Raw genomic sequence first — 15,892 nt, forward strand, 5'->3', positions numbered from 1 at the left:
AAAGACAGGGTTTCACCACGTTGGCCAGGCTGGTCTCGAACTCCTGACTTCAAGTGATCCGCCCATCTCGGCCTCCCAAAGTGCTGGGATTACAGGCGTGAGCTACCGCGCCCAGCCATGTACCCAGCTAATTTTTTATATTGTGTGGACACAGGGTCTTGTCATGTTTCCCAGGTTGTCTTGAACTCCTGGACTCAAGCAATCCTTCTGCCTCGGACTCCCAAAGTGCTGGGATTACAGGTGTGGGCCACTGCACCCAGCCTGGGGATACAATTTTTATTATTGATGCAACCACCTTTGGAAAATACATCCTGCCACATTTGGGGTTATAAACTGAACCAAACCAGTTTACAGCTGGTTTGTAGCTGAAGCTTAAAGCTGGAGCCAATCAAGATAAATTTCAGGCCGGGCGTGGTGGCTCACGCCTGTAATCCCAGCACTCTGGGAGGCTGAAGCGGGCGGATCATCTGAGGTCGGGAGTTCGAGACCAGCCTGACTAACATGGAGAAACCCCCATCTCTACTAAAAATACAAAATTAGCCGGGCATGGTGGTGCATGCCTGTAATCCCAGCACTCAGGAAGCCTGAGGCAGGAGAATAGCTTGAACCTGGGAGGCAGAGGTTGTGGTGAGCCAAGATCATGCCATTGCACTCCAGCCTGGGCAACAAGAGCAAAACTCTGTTTCAAAAAAAAAAAAAAGATAAATTTTAGGGAAGACGTTGGACCACAAGACAGGGACTGGAGGTTCCAGCCAATTGCATATAGGTGTTTGTTTGTTTTTGGAAACAGGCTGGAGTGCAGTGGCACAATCTCAGCTCACTGCAGCCTTGACCTCCCAGCCTCAAGAGATCCTCCCACTTCAGCCTCCTCAGTATGTACTTGGTGCATAGGACTCTTAAGACACAGGGAGACCCTGAATAAGTGGAGGGTCATATATCTATATTTCTGTATAATAAAACTCCATGTTGGCTGGGTGTGATGGCTCATACCTGTAATCTCAGTACTCTGGAAAGCTCAGGCAGGAGAATCACTTGAGGTTAGGAGTTTAAGACTAGCCAGGGCAACACAGTGAGACCCCTTTCTCTACAAAAAAAAAAAAAAAAAAAAAAATTAGCAGGGTGCAGTGGTGTCTCCCAGCTACTTGAGAGGCTGAGGTGGAAGGATCACTTGAGCCCTGGACTCTGAGGCTGCAGTGAGCTATGATAGAGCCATGGCATCCTAGCCTGGGTGACAGAACAAGACGCTGTCTCTAAAAACACAAAAAATAAAAGTAAAAACGTAAAAACAAATGGTCAGTCATGGTGGCTCAGGCTTGTAATCCCACCACTTTGGGAGGCCAAGATGGGAAGATCCATTGAGCTCAAGATTTCAAGACTGGGCAACATAGATGTAGATATATAATATTTGAAATCTATGAAAATAGATTTGAAAAGTATCTATTTTGAATAAAATAATCTATTTTGAAGTAAATATTTGAAAAGTATATACAGTTAGTTTATGATAAAGGTTAAATTCAAGAGCAGTGAGGAAGGGGTAGACTAGATGTTGAGGTAATTGGCCATATATTCAGAAAAAAATTCAACTCAGATTTCTGTATCAGCATACCAAAATTATATTCTTGAATAAATTAATTGAGGGCCTATATATAAAGATAGCAAATTATAAAATGCCTAAAAGAAACTTTATTTTTACTATTATTATTTTTTGAGACGGAGTTTTGCTCTTGTTGCCCAGGCTAGAGTGCAGTGGCGTGTTCTTGGCTCACTGCAACCTCCGCCTCCCAGGTTCAAGCAATTCTCCTGCCTCAGCCTCCAAAGTAGCTGGGATTACAGGCGTGTGCCACCACACCTGGCTAATTTTTGTATATATATGTGGTTTTTTTAGTAGAGATGGGTTTTCTCCATGTTGGCCAGGCTGGTCTCGAATTCCCAGCCTCAGGTGGTCCGCCTACCTCCACCTCCCAAAGTGCTGGGATTACAAATGTGAGCCACTGTGCCTGGCCAAGAAATTTTAAAAATAATTTTTTTGTCATGGAAAAAACACTTTTGGGCAGTACACAAAACCTAAAAAAGATAAGAAAAAATGCTTAAAGTAGACTTTATCACACTTTTTTACACTTTATCACACTTTTTTAGGTTTTTTACAATAAAAATTACAGATAAAATTAAACGTCAGAAAAGTGGAGAGTCATATATCTACATTTCTGTATAAGGAAACTCCATGTTGGCCGTGTGTGGTGACTCACACCTGTATTGTAATGTATATGTACAATTACATATATATTACATATACAATTACATATATAAATAAATATGTATTTATATAGTATATATGATCTAAATTTTATAATTTACAATATACATTACAAGACAAAGCATTAATATGGAAAATATACAAAGAACTCTTATAAATCAATAAGACAAGCTCTATGAAACATTTAAAAGAATATCTGGCCGGGCACGGTGCCTCACGCCTGCAATCCCAGCACTTTGGGAGGCCAAGGCGGGCGGATCACCTGAGGTCAGGAGTTTGAGACCAGCCTGCCCAACATGGCAAAACCATGTCTCTAGTAAAAATACAAAAAATTAACTGGGCGTGGTGACGGGTGCCTGTAGTCCCAGCTACATGGGAGGCTGAGGCAGGAGAATGGCATGAATCCGGGAGGCGGAGCTTGCAATGAGCTGAGACCACGCCACTGCACTCCAGCCTGGGTGACAGAGCCAGACTCTGTCTCAAAAAAAAAAAAAAAAAAAAAAAAAATTCTAATTCAAATATTCTACAAACTTTTTAGAGAATAGAAAAATAAAGGACCTTCTCAAACTCATTTATGGGGCTGATATAAACTTGATACCCAAACCAGTGATAGGCAGTAAGACAAAGGAATATTAAAGGCCAGTCTATTTTATGAACATAGATGCAAAAATCCCATATAAAATATTAACAGATTGGGCTGGGCGCGGTGGCTCACACCTGTAATCCTAGCACTTTGGGAGGCTGAGGCAGGTGGATCACCTGAGGTCAGGAGTTCAAGACCAGCCTGGCCAACATGGTGAAATCCTGTCTCTACCAAAAATACAAAAATTAGCTGGGCATAATGGTACACATCGGTAGTCCCAGCTATTCAGGAGACTGAGGCAGGAGAATTGCTTGAACCTGGGAGGCAGAGGTTGCAGTGAGCCAAGATCACGCCACTGTTCTCCAACAGCAGCAGAGCAAGGACAGAATGGTTTGAAATGAGAAAATCTATTAATGCAAAGAGTTTAAGATCATATCAAGGACACACACAAAAAAGCAACTCAAATGTCTGTTTTTGCTCCACCTACCATAGTAATTTTTTCCTGCAGGAACAAGCCTGAAAATGAGGGCCTAAGAGGCCAGGTCCTGGACCAGGAGTGAGCATAGACACGGTGCCCTCCCTAGCCTCATCCCTTCTCCCAAGCAACAATTTACAGAGCCTGGACATACCCTCCTACGGACTAGAGCAAAAAATAGGAAGAAGATAAATGTCCCTTCTATTTCCTTTTCATTAGAATTAACTCAGGATTTCTTTTCTTTCAATACAATTTTGAGTTGTAGTCATAGAGATACTTTATATTTCAACAGAGACCGAATCTGTTTCATCCCCTGTGCTCCCCAATTACAGAAGTCCTTTGATTTTGTTTTAAAGAGACAGGATCTCATTATGTTGCTCAGGCCAGACTGGAACTCCTCGGCTTAAGCAATCCTCCTACTTCAGGCCCCTGAGTAGCTGGGACTACAGGTGTGTGCCACAGAATCAGCAAGTAACAGATTTCACTGAATCAACCCCCAGCACACACTAGGCTAAGCCTTACTTAAGGACCTTCTCTAACTGCGCCCTTCTCTCTCTGGGACAGGTTCTCAGAGCTCAGTTTGGAGCTCATGGACTAAATCCTCTTACACCTTGCCAAATACACCAGGCTTACATCATTTCCTTGATCATCTTCCAGAATCTCTCTCCTTGCTGTTCTGTTTTCCCTCCCCTAACCCAGGATCCAAGTTCTCTGCCAGTCTTCCATCCAAACCTTCCCATGGTGTCTTCTGAGACATGGGTTCGACAATCAGCCAGCCTTCTTACTGTTCTCAATCGCCAGGAGCGTGTCCTCTGCCTCCAAGCCACAGAACTCAACGTGATCCCTGACAACAGTCCTCCCCTACAGCCCTCTTACCCAGAGGCTGATTATCCTCTCACACCACATTCCTCAGGGACGGGGTGGAATCAGTGTCCACATTGATTCTTGTTAAAAATTCTATAGTTATTTATTTTGAGACAGGATTTCACCCTGTCACCCTGGCTGCAGTGCAGTGGTGCCATCAGGGCTCACCACAGCCTCAACTACCTGGGCTCAGGCCTCCCAAGTAGCTGGGACCACAGGTGTACACCACCACACCTGGCTATTTTTTATTTTTTGTAGTGGGGCTGGGGGCAGTCTCCCTATGTTTCTCAGGTTGTCCTCAAATTCCTGGACTCAAGCCATCCTCCTGCCTCGGCCTTCCAAAGTGCTTGGATCATAGGCGTGGGCCGGACTGCACCCAGTCTCCATATTGTGTCTTCAGATATTTTTCCAGACACCTGATTATAGAAAGCCCTACTTGCTTAGGCATATACCAACTGGTTCTTTTTTTATTTTTATTTTTATTTTTTGAGACAGAGTCTCGCTCTGTTGCCCAGGCTGGAGTGCAGTGGCATAATCTCAGCTCACTGCAACCTCTGCCTCCCAGGTTCAAGCGATTCTCCTGCCTCAGCCTCCTGAGTAGCTGGGATTACAGGCATGTGCCACCATGCCCAGCCAATTTTTGTATTTTTAGTAGAGACGGGGTTTCACCATGTTGGTCAGGCTGGTCTCGAACTCCTGACCTCAAGATCTGTTTGCCTTGGCCTCCCAAAGTGCTGGGGTTACAGGAGTGAGCCACCGCGCCTGCCATTATACCAACTGATTCTATCATCCCTCCTCCTTGTTGCCATCATCCTCTTTTCCCTGGGTCACTGTTTCTCACTCACTAGTGATTTGGGTGCTTGGATCATATCTTCCCCTCCTCTCAGAATCCTGCCATCACCTGGTGCACTTCAACAACTTCTTTTTTTTTTTTGAGACAGAGCATAGTGGCATGATCTCAGCTCACTGCAACCTCCACCTCCTGGGCTCAAACAATCCTCCCACCTCAGCCTCCCAAGTAACTGGGACTACAGGTATGCACCACCATGCCCAGCTAATTTTGGTATTATTAGTAGAGGGGGGGTTTCTGCTGTGTTGCCCAGGCTGGCCTCAAACTCTTGGACTCAAGTGATCCACTCACCATGGCCTCCTGAAGTGTTGGGATTAAAAGTGTGAATCACCACACCCAGGCTCAACCACTTCTTTTTTTTTTTGAGACAGAATTTTGCTCTTGTTGTCCAGGCTGTAGTGCGATGGCGTGATCTCGGCTCACCGCAACCTCCACCTCCCGGGTTCGAGCAATTCTTCTGCTTCAGCCTCCTGAGTAGCTGTAATTACAGGCATGCCCCACCATGCCTCACTAAGTTTTTGTATTTTTAATAGAGTCAGGGTTTCTCCATGTTGGTCAGACTGGTCTCGAACTCCTAGTCTCAGGTGATTTCGTCCACCTTGGCCTCCCAAAGAGCTGGGATTACAGGCGTGAGATACCGTGTGCGGCCATCAACAACTTCTTTAACCACCCATTCAACAGCCTGCATTCTCAGTCTGTTTCTTGACTACTTACTTTCTAGTGACCATCTCCTTAACTCTTCTTCAGCAGTAATTTTTTTTTTTTTTTTTTGAGACGGAGTCTCACTCTGTCACCCAGGCTGGAGTGCAGTGGCACAATCTCGGCTCATTGCAACCTCCGTCTCCCTGTTTCATGCCATTCTCCTGCCTCAGCCTCCTGAGTAGCTGCGACTACAGGCGCCCACCACCACGCTCGGCTAATTTTTTTTGTAGTTTTAATAGAGACGGAGTTTCATCTTGTTAGCCAGGATGGTCTCGATCTCCTGACCTCGTGATCCGCCCACCTCAGCCTCCCAAAGTGCTGGGATTACAGGGGTAAGCCACTGTGCACAGCCCAGCAGTATTTTTAAGGAAAGCTGGGCCTGGGTTTGGTTTCCTCCAGAAGTGTCTCACCTCTGAAATATTAAAATCAAACAAGAGCCACCATGTAAGACGTCTGACAACCGTGTCGGGGAAAGCACATGGAGAGGCCCTGAGACTACACGGAGAGGGAGAGAGGCCAAGCTGAGCCCAGCCTTCCAGCTGTCCCCACCAAGGCACTAGCCATTTGACTAAAGCCATTTTGAACCTTCCAGATGGAGCAGCATCACCAGCTAAATACCTCCGAAAGCCCAAGTTGACACCAAATGGAGAGAAAGAATCACCCAGCCAAAACTTGCCTAAATTCCTGATCCACAGAATAGTGAGGTATTAAAAAATGTTTTTAAGTTTTTATTTTGAACTAATTATAGATTCATAGGAAGTTTCAAAATAGTACAGAAAGGTGCTACAGACCTTTTATCCAATTTGTCTCAGTGATAGCATCTTTCGTAACTGTAGAGCAATTACAAAACCAGGAAATTGACAATATAATCCACAGACTGTATTCAGATGTCACCAGTGTTACATACATTCGTATGTGCTCTCATGCATGTACAGTTCTAAGCAATTTTATCACATGTGACATTAGTGTAGCCACCACCACAATCAAGACACAAAACTACTCCATTTCCACAAAGATCCCCCATGCTACCTTTTTCTGGTGGCACCTCTTTCTCCCCCACTTGCCCCTGAAACCTTGGTGACCAGTGCTTTGTTTCTATCTCTATAATTTTGTCCACTATGATAATATTACAGAGGTGGAACTGTGCAGTACACATCCTTTTGAGATTGGCTTTTTTCACTCACCATACTTCCCTTGAGAAACACCTACCTGTTGAGTGTATCGATAGTTTGTACCTTTTTACTGCTGAGTAGTATTCCGTGGCATGGATGTACCACAGTCTGTTTAACCATTCACCCACTGAAGGATATGTGGGTTGTTTCGAATTTGGGGCTGTTAAGAATCAAGTAGCTATGAACATTCATGTACATATTTTTGTGTGGACCTACATTTTCATTTCTCTGGAATAAATGCCTGGAAGTGCAATTGTTGGATCACATGATAAGTATATATTAAGTTTGTTTCTTTTCTTTTGTTTTTTTTTTTATACAGGGTCTTGCTCTGTCACCCAGATTGGAGTGCAGTGGTGCAAATACAGCTCACTGCAACCTTGACCTCCCAGGCTCAAACAATCCTCTCACCTCAGCTTCCTGAATAGCTGAGACCACAGGCATGCACCATCATGGCCAACTACTTTTTAAAAGTTTTTTCTGTAGAGATAGGGTCTCACCATATTGCCCAGGCTGGTCTTGAACTCCTGGGCTCAAGTGATCCTCCAGACTAGTCTTGAATTCCTGGGCTCTAGTGATCCTCCAGCCTTGGCCTCCCAAAGTGCTAGGATTATAGGCATGAACCACCATGCCCAGCCTATATTAAGTTTTTTTTTTTTTTTTTTTTTTTTTTGAGATGGAGTCTCACTCTGTCACCCAGGCTGGAGTGCAGTGGTGCAATCTTGACTCACTGCAACCTCTGCCTCCTGGGTTCAAGCGATTCTCCTGCCTCAGCCTCCCAAGTAGCTGGGACCACAGGCACCCGCCACCTCGTCCGGCTAGTTTTTGTATTTTTAGTAGAGACGGGGTTTCACCGTGTTAGCCAAGATGGTCTCGATCTCCTGACCTCGTGATCCGCCCGTCTCGGCCTCCCAAAGTGCTGGGATTACAGGCTTGAGCCACCGTGCCCGGCCTCCACCTAATTTTTGTAGTTTTAGTAGAGACGGGGTTTCACCATGTTGGCTAGTCTGGTCTTGAACTCCCAACCTTAGGTGATCTGCTCGCCTTGGCTTCCCAAAGTACTGGGATTACAGGTGTGAGCCACCATGACTGGCCTATATTAAGTGTGTAAAGAAACTGCCAAAATGTTTTCCAGAGTAGTTGTGCTATTTAATATTCCCGCCAATAATGTATAAGAGATCCAGTTTCTCTATATACTTGCCAGCATTTGCTGTTCTTACTATTTTTACTTTAGCTGTTCTATTATTTTATTTTATTATATTATTCTATTATTTTATTTTATTTTATTATTGAGACAGGGTCTGGCTCTGTCACCCTGGCTGGAGTGCGGTAGTGTGATCTTGACTCACTGCAACCTCTACCTCCTCTGTTCAAGCTATTCTCCTGTCTCAGCTTCCCGAGTAGCTGGGACTACAGCTACGCCACTATGCCCAGCTGATCTTTGTATTTTTAGTAGAGATGGGGTTTCGCCATGTTGGCCAGGCTGGTCTTGAACTCCCGACCTCAGGTGATCCCCCTGCCTTGACCTCCCAAAGTGCTGGGATTACAGGCATGAGCCACTGTGCCTGGCCTTGTTCTATTATTTTAAATGTGTGATAATGTCTTGCCATGATATGAACTTGCATTCTCCTAATGGCTATTAATACTAAACATCTTTACAAGTGCTTATTTTCCATCTGTATATCCTCTTTGTTTGAAATGTCTGTTTATGTCTTTTGCCTATTTTCTAATTGGATGCATTTGCGAATTCTTTATATATTCTAGATATGAGTCCTTTGTTAGATGTATAGTTTGCAAATATTTTCTCCTATTCTGTAACTTGGCTTTTTATACTCTTAAAATCAGGCCTTTGGCAAAACAAAAGATTTTAATCTTGATGAATTCCAGTGTATTGATTTTTTTTCTTTTACATGTTTTGGTTTTGGTGTCATGTCTAAGAACTTGCTGAGCCCTATGTCCAGAAGATATTCTCTGTCTTAATAATTTATAGTTTTAGGCCGGGTGCAGTGGCTCACACCTGTAATCCCAGCACTTTGGGAGGCCAAGGCAGGCAGATCACCTGAGGTCAGGAGTTTGAGACCAGCCTGATCAACATGGTGAAACCCTGTCTCTACTAAAAATAGAAAATTAGCCAGGTGTGGCGGCGCATGCTTGTAATCCCTGCTACTCAGGAGATTGAGGCAGGAGAATCGCTTGAACCAGAGAGGCAGAGGTTGAGGTGAGCCAAGATTGCGCCGTTGCACTCCAGCCTAGGCAACAAGAGCGAAACTTTGTCTCAATAATAATAATAATAATCTATAGTTTTATGCTTTGCATTTGAATTATGATCCTTTTTAGGTAAATTTTGTATAAAATGTGAGGTTTATGCCATGGTTCATTTTTTTGCCTATGGATATCCAATTATCCTTCAATCACTAAATTATTTTTCAATTTAAATGGATCCCAGTGGTAGATGGATCTCAAGGTAGGTGATTCCTCCACTTTATTATTTTCCAACTGGCTTTAGATATTCTTTTTTTAATTATTCTTTTTTGTTTTGTGTTTTTTTTTTTTTTTTTTTTTTTTGGTTTTAGATATTCTAGTTCCTTTTTGCCTTCCTATGTAAATTTTAGAACAACCTTGTCTGTGTTTACAAACAAAATCTTGTCTTGATTTTTGATAGGAATTGTGTTAAAACTGTAGCTCAACTGGCATCTTTACTATATTGAGTCTCCCAATTCATGGACATGGTAGGTCTACTTATGTAGCTTTTCTTTGATTTCTCTCATCAGCATTTTGTAGTTTTCAACATATCAGTCCTGGACATTTTTTTGTTAGTTTTGTCCCTAAGTATAACATTTTCAGTGATTATGATGGTATTTAAAATTTTGTTTTCCACATGTTTATTGCTAATATACAGCAATAAAATTGATTTTTGTATGTTGATCTTGTGAGGTTTTTGTTTTGTTTCGTTTTGTTTTGCCTTTTTTTTTTTTTGAGACAGGATCTCATTCTGTCACCCAGGCTGGAGTACAGTGGTGCAATCACAGCTCACTGCAGCCTCAACCTTCCAGGCTCAGGTGGTCATCCCGCCTCAGCCTCCTAGGTAGCTGGGACTACAGGTGAGCACCACCATGTCCAGCTATTTTTTTTTTTTTTTTTTGTATTTTTTAGTAGAAATGGGGTCTCACTATGTTGCTAGGGTAGTCTCTGGCAACTCCTGGGCTCAAGCAATCCATTTGCCTTGGCCTCCCAAAATGCTGGTCTAACAGGTGTGAACCACGACACCTGGCCATTGCCTGTTTTTTTGATAGCAGCCATCCTAATGGGTGTGAGATGGTATGTCATCATAGTTTTGATTTACATTGCCCTGACAGTCTACCTAGAAGTAATATTATGCCACCTGATATATAATGTAAGAACCTTACAACAGTGCTATTCCATTGCCACTCCTCTTGTTCATTGCACTGTTTCGGTCATATATTTTATTTCTCCGTATGCTTTCGAGCCTACAGTACAGGATTAATATTTCTGCTTTAAAGAGTTCATTGACTATTTTTAAAGAGAAATAAACAAAAATGCTTTATTTTCATAGGAATCTATAAGACTTGTATTTTAGGAATTATATCCCAATAACACATTTAACACTGTCTTCTATTCCCATTTCAGCATGGCTACTATTGGTTTTGTGCTTGCCTGGAATACCATGACTCCTTAAGCTGTTTCTGGAGTCCTCATAAAGGCTTTTTGGGCTACATGTTTTTGTTAACTCAGTATCTCTATGGGAGAATGAAGCCTGGAGCTTCCTATTCCACCATCTTGCTGACACTATTCCCCAAGAGCCCACTGACTTTTAAAGAATTTAAGAAAGTAAAGAATAATATCTTTCACATCAACCTATGTACTATTTTCAGTGTTCTTCCTTCTTTCCTGGAAATCCAAAGTGCTATTTGGTGTAATTTTCCTTTAAACTGAAGTCCTTTCTTCATCATTTCATACATTTGGTTCTGCTGGTGACAAATTCAACTTTAATTTATTTGAAACTTCTTCATTTTGTCTCATTTTTGAAATACATTTTCACTGGATATTAAATTCTAGGTTTGCAGGTTTGTGTGTGTGTGTGTGTGTGTGTGTGTGTGTGTGTGTATGCTTTTACTTGAGCACTTTATTTTATTTTATTTTTTTGAGAGAGAGTCTTGCTGTGTCACCCAGGATGGAGTGCTGTGCTGCAATCTGGGCTCACTGCAGCCTCTGCCTCCCCAGATTCAAGCAATTCTCATGCCTCAGCCTCCTGAGAAGCTGGGATTACAGATGTGCACCACCATGCCCAGCTCATTTTTATATTTTTAGTAGAGACAGAGTTTTGTCATGTTGGCCAGGCTGGTCTCAAACTCCCGGTCTCAAGTGATCCTCCTGCCTCAAGCCTCCCAAAGTGCTGAGATTACAGGTGTGAGCCACTGTGCCCAGCCTACTTGAGCACTTTAAAGAAGTTGTTCCAGTGTTGGCTGGGCTCCACTGCTTCTAGTGACAAGTCAGCTATTATTCATACATTTGGTTCCCTGTAGGTCTTTTATCTCTGGCAACTTTAAAGTTTTTCTTTGTTTTCTGAGACTGAGTTGTGCTCTGTCACCCAGGCTGGACTGCAGTGGCGTGATCTCGGTTCACTGCAACCTCCGCCTCCTGGATTCAAGCAATTCTCCTGCCTCAGTCTCCTGAGTAGGTGCGATTACAGGAGCACACCACCACGCCTGGCTAATTTTTGCATTTTTAGTAGAGATGGGGTTTCACCATGTTGGTCAGACTGGTCTCAAACTCCTGACCTCGTGATTCACCCGCCTCAGTCTTCTAAAGTGCTGGGATTACAGGTGTGAGCCACTGCAGCCAGCCTAAAGTTTTTCTTTATCCCTAACAGTTTGACTATTATGTGCCCCAATGTGGTGTTATTTGTACTTATCGAATTGTGGGTTTCTTTTTTTTTTCTTGAGACAGAGTCTGGCTCTGTTGCCCAGGGTGGAGTGCAGTGGCGTGATCTCGGCTCACTGCAAGCTCCACCTCCCGGATTCACACCATTCTCCTGCCTCAGCCTCCTTAGTAGCTGGGACTACAGGTGGTGGTGCCCGCCACCAAGCCCGGCTAACTTTTTGTATTTTCAGTAGAGACGGGGTTTCACTGTGTTAGCCAGGATGGTCTCGATCTTCTGACCCTGTGATCCACCCATCTTGGCCTCCCAAAGTGCTGGGATTATAGGCGTGAGCCACCATGCCTGGCAAATTGTGGGTTTCTAATCTTCTGGTCTATAGATTGCTGCTTAGAAAAAATCAAAATTGGAAAATATCAGCTAGTATTTCCTCAAATATTTGTTGTTCTCCACAATCTCTCTCTCTTCTCTTTGTGGAACTCCAATTATACATATATTAGATCTTTTAACAGTGTCCATTAGGCCATAAAGATTGTGATCACTTTTTTTTTTCAATTTTTTCTCCCTCTTTGCTTCAGTTTGGTTGATCCTATTAACTTGTATTTACACTTATGGGTTATTTCTTCAATTATGTCAAATCTACTCAATACATCCAACACATTTTAAATTTCAGGTATTGGCTGGGTGCGGTCCCTCATGCCTGTAATCCCAGCACTTTGGGAGGCTGAGGCAGGCAGATCACAAGGTCAGGAGATCGAGAGCAGCCTGGCCAACATGGTGAAACCTTGTCTCTACTAAAAATACAAAAATCAGCTGGGTGTGGTGGTGGGTGCCTGTAATCTCAGCTACTTGGGAGGCCGAGGCAGGAGAATCATTTGAACCCAGGAGGCGGAGGTTGCAGTGAGCCAAGATTGTGCCATTGCACTCCAGCCTGGGCGACAGGGCGAGACTCCATCTAAAAATAAACAAATAAATAAATTTTAGATATTATATTTTTCCTTTTTAGAATTTTCATTTGGTTCTTTTCTACTACTTTCAAGCCTCTCTTGATAGTCTTCATTTTTTTTAATTTTTATAAATTATTTTATTTCTTCCTTGATGATTTAGAGGTACTATCTTCAAACCAGTAGATATATTTCATACATAATACCTGGCCATTTTCTAACCAACTGAGTAATTTGTTGCACAATAAGCTACCTCACATCTTTCAGCAAGAAATACCTTAAATTTGAATAGTAAAGACATTGCGTAATGAGTTAGGACACAATTAAAATTTGCTTTAAATATTTATTTGGGGGAAAGGATACCACACTTCTACTCAGTGAAGAGAAACATTTTTTACAGTCCAGAGGTCTTCTATTTTTTTAACAACTACTATGCCATGAATTCATAGGGAATAGTTTCCAGCAGCTCAGGCTCCTTCTCATTGGTTCTCACAAAGTGTGCTTCTCTGGGTGGAGCAGGCTGGTGCTTCAGTTCAAGCCAGGTACCTTTCTCTTTGGCTTCTTTCTTTTTCTGATCATTTTCCTTCACATGTTTCAGGAAGCTATCTTGGCTTTTAGAGTGCTTAATGTGCTCAATACACACATTAATTCTCTTGGCAAGAATCTTGCCCTTAACTTGTTTGTTTACAACAATACCAGCAACATGCTGGGGAACATTGTAGACTCTTCCAGTTTTGCCATGGTCACACTTGTGGGGCATTCCTTTTTGAACAGTACCCATTCCCTTGATGTCTACAATATCACCTTTCTTATAGATTCGCCTGTACGTGGCCAAAGGAACAACTCCATGTTTTCTAAAAGGCCTGGAGAACATATGTCAGGTGCCTCTCTTCTTTCCCTTTATGTTCGTCATTTTGGCGAATTACTGGAAGATGGCGGTTCTGGCCGAAAGGCTTATATTCTTCATTATTTAACCCATTATAACCATCCTTTCTTGTAGACTCTTAAGGACATTTGTCATGGTTAAAGTTTTTGATTCTGAATTCTGATATTTGAATTGTCTGTGGCTCTGTTTCTATTGACTTTTTTTCTCTTGCCTATGGACCACATTTTTTTTTTTTTTTGTGGTTGTTGTTGTTTTGCATGTCTAATAGTTATTATTGCAAATTGACCATGAATGATACATTACAGAGATAATTAATTCTGTTATGCTCCTCTGAATAGTGTTTTTTGTTTGTTTGTTTGTTTTGTTTTGTTTTTGCCAGCAGTTAAATTACTGGTGGATCATCTCAAATTTGTGGGTGTTTGATTTTACTCTTTGTTAAAATAAGTCTACTTTATTTTTATTTTTTATTTTTGAGACAAAGTTTCGCTATTGTTGCCCAGGCTGGAGCACAATGGTGCGATCTCGGCTCATGGCAATCTCTGCCCCTTGGGTTCAAGCAATTCTCCTGCCTCAGCCTCCCGAGTAGCTGGGATGACAGGCACCCACCGCTATGCTCAGTTAATTTTGTATTTTTAGTAGAGATGGGGTTTCACCATGTTGGGCCAGGCTAGTCTTGAATTCCAGACCTCAAGTGAACCACCTGCCTTGGCTTCCCAAAGTGCTTGGATTACAGGAGTGAGCCACTGCGTCTGGCCTAAGTCTAGTTTTTATTTTGCTCCTAGTCATATGCTATGTCTCTCAATCTCAGGATACAGGGTATTCTTCTTAGGTATAGTCCTTTCGGGGTTTTGATGGACTGTCTTTTACCATGCCCTGATAATTTGGCAGAATTTCAACTTCAAATTATCTTCCTTGCAGTGAGCAGCAGCTAAAATCTTTGCCCAGTATTTTCATCCTTCCAGCTATTGGTTTCCCTGCTGGAGTCTTATTTGTGTATGTTCGATTCAAGGCTTAGCTGAGGATTTGAGGAAGTTTACGTGCAGATTTTTGGTTATTTTCTCTGAATCTTTTGTTTCTGGGGTTTCTCCCTCAATTTTCAGTCACTGTAACAGCCTGAACTCTATCCTCTGATTTTTTTTTTTTTTTTGAGACGGAGTCTCGCTGTGTCGCCCAGGCTGGAGTGCAGTGGCGCGATCTCAGCTCACTGCAAGCTCCGCCTCCCGGGTTCACGCCATTCTCCCACCTCAGCCTCCGAGTAGCTGGGACTACGGGCGGCCGCCACCACGCCCGGCTAGTTTTTGTATTTTTAGTAGAGACGGGGTTTCACCGTGTTAGCCAGGATGGTGTTGATCTCCTGACCACGTGATCCACCCGCCTCGGCCTCCCAAAGTGCTGGGATTACAGGCTTGAGCCACCGCGCCCGGCTTCTATCCTCTGATTTAATGGATAAATTAAGTTCTGAATATCTGCTCGAATTCTAGCTTTCTGTGCTGTGAAAACCGAAGAATTTTCCTTGGTGGCAAATCCATATAAATGTGGATCATACTCAGTGTGGTTGCCTTATTTTAAACACTGAATCTCCTTCCAGCTTACGCCTGGTTTTGGTCACTTTACTATTGGGGAAAACCCCACCCCCAATATTTATCATGGGTTCTTTTCTATCTCCCTAAGCGTCTCAGCTGTTTTAAGAAATAAAGGGAAAGAGTACAAAAGAGAAAAATTTTAAAGCTGGGTGTCGGGGGAGACATCACATGTCAGCAGGATTCGTGATGTTCCCCGAGCCATAAAACCAGCAAGTTGTTATTAACGATTTTCAAAAGGGGAGGGAGGGCACGAATAGGGCGTGGGTCACAGAGATCACATGCTTCACAAGGTAATAAAACATCACAAAGCAAGTGGAGGCAGGGCGAGATCACAGGACCACAGGATAGGGTGAAATTAAAATTGCTAATGAAGTTTCGGGCACGCATTGTCATTGATAACATCCTATCAGGAGACAGGATTTGACAGCAGACAACCTTTCTGACCAAAATTTATTAGGCAGGAATTTCCTCGTCCTAATAATCCTGGGAGCGTTACAGGAGACGGGGGCTTATTTCATCCCTTTGGCTTCAACCTTAAAAGGCGGCCACCTCAAGAGGGCTGTCTGTAGACCTACCCTCAGGGCGCATTCTCTTTCTCAGGGATGTTCCTTGCTGAGAAAAATAATTCAGCGATATTCCTCCTATTTGCTTTTGAAAGAAGAGAAATATGACCCTGTTCTGCCTG

The 15,892-nt window shown here is 42.9% G+C and overlaps 1 pseudogene; it reads right to left on the reverse strand.

Moving 5' to 3' along the window:
* Positions 1-13,168: 13,168 nt before the first annotated feature.
* On the reverse strand, positions 13,169-13,654 carry LOC104654918 (annotated as a pseudogene).
* Positions 13,655-15,892: the final 2,238 nt, after the last annotated feature.

Source organism: Rhinopithecus roxellana, chromosome 12, assembly GCF_007565055.1.
Source record: "Rhinopithecus roxellana isolate Shanxi Qingling chromosome 12, ASM756505v1, whole genome shotgun sequence".
Classification (NCBI taxonomy): Eukaryota; Metazoa; Chordata; class Mammalia; order Primates; family Cercopithecidae; genus Rhinopithecus; species Rhinopithecus roxellana.